Source organism: Cucurbita moschata, unplaced genomic scaffold, assembly GCF_002738365.1.
Source record: "Cucurbita moschata cultivar Rifu unplaced genomic scaffold, Cmos_1.0 Cmo_Scf00099, whole genome shotgun sequence".
Taxonomy (NCBI): Eukaryota; Viridiplantae; Streptophyta; class Magnoliopsida; order Cucurbitales; family Cucurbitaceae; genus Cucurbita; species Cucurbita moschata.
The window spans coordinates 235,967-237,609 of NW_019268615.1; the positions used below are offsets into that span (position 1 = coordinate 235,967).

Genomic DNA, 1,643 nt, shown 5'->3' on the forward strand with positions numbered 1-1,643 from the left:
CTATCTTACTTACATTACTCTATTTTATCTATAAGAATGGTAAATGATATAATAATCCTTATATAAGGATCTTTTCTTTTTCTCTTGTACCCACCTTATGCATAACATGTTAAATTAACTCATACTTAAAAAAATAATTTCTCTCTTTTAAGATGCAGGGTATCGATCCCCGTACCTCTCGCATACTAAGCGAGCGGTCTACCATCTAAGCTACATCCCCACAATTTTTGTATCACAAAACCCTAAATTTCCCGTCATCAATAATAGTGAAAATTAAGAAATATCGCTACCCAACATGTCATGAATAAGGAAAAACTGAAAAGAAATAATATATTTAATAATAGATAATCTTATTTTTGGAGATGCAGGGTATCGATCCCCGTATCTCTCGCATGCAAAGCGAGCGCTCTACCATCTGAGCTACACCCCCATGATTTTTACATCATAAAACCCTAAATATCCCATCATCAATAATAGTGAAAATAAAAAAAATATCAAAATATTAATAACAAATAGTTTGGTTGGGTGATGCGGGGCATCGATAATTGTGAAAATGAAAAAATATAATAACAAGTTAAATACTTTCTTTTGGAGATGCGGGTTATCGATCCCGGTACAACTCGCATGAAAGCCAGCACTCTACCATCTAAGCTACATCTCCACAATTTTTACGTCACAAAACCCTAAACGTCTCGTCATGAATAACAGTGAAGATGAAAAAATATCGCTACTCATTATGTCATAAATAAGAAAATATTGAATAGAAATAAAATAGTAATAACGAATAGTTTCTTTTGGAGATGCGAGGTATCGATCCCCGTATCTCTCGCATGCTAAAATAGTAATAACGAATAGTTTCTTTTGGAGATGCGAGGTATCGATCCCCGTATCTCTCGCATGCTACATTCCCACGATTTTATAGTTTCTTTTGGAGATGCGAGGTATCGATCCCCGTATCTCTCGCATGCTACATTCCCACGATTTTGCATCAATCAATAATATTGAAAATGAAAGCATGCTACATTCCCACGATTTTGCATCAATCAATAATATTGAAAATGAAAAACTATCCCCACTCATTATGTCATAAATAAGGAAAATTTAAAAGAACTAATATATTTAGTAATTGTTTCCTTTGTTGATGCATGGTATCGATCCCAATACTTCTCACATGGGATACAAACGCTCTACCATCTAAGCTATATCCTCAATATTCTTACGTCACAAAATCCTAAACATCTCGTCATCAATAATAGTGAAAATAAAAAAATAACGCTATTCATTATGTCATAAATAAGGAAAAAATGAATAGAAATAAAATAGTAATAACAAATAGTTTATTTTGGAGATATGGGGTATCGATTCGATCGCCGTACCTCTCGCATGCTAAGCAAGCAATCTATCATCAATTATGTCATAAATGCCCCATACCTCTTGCATGCGAAGCGATTGCTCTACCATCTAAGCTATATCCCCACAATTCTTATGTCACAAAGTCCTAAACATCTCGTCATCAGTAATAGTGAAAATGAAAAACTATCCTGGCTCATTATATCCTAAATAAGAAAAAATTGAAAAGAAATAATATATTTAGTAATCGATTCAATCGGAGATGCAAGGTATTAATCCCCGTACTTTCCACA

The 1,643-nt window shown here is 33.7% G+C and overlaps 1 non-coding gene across 1 annotated transcript; it reads right to left on the bottom strand.

Annotated features, from left to right (window-relative positions):
* Positions 1 to 357: 357 nt before the first annotated feature.
* TRNAA-UGC lies at positions 358 to 430 on the bottom strand. The gene has a single exon. It is a non-coding gene; the product is annotated as a tRNA-Ala (tRNA).
* Positions 431 to 1,643: the final 1,213 nt, after the last annotated feature.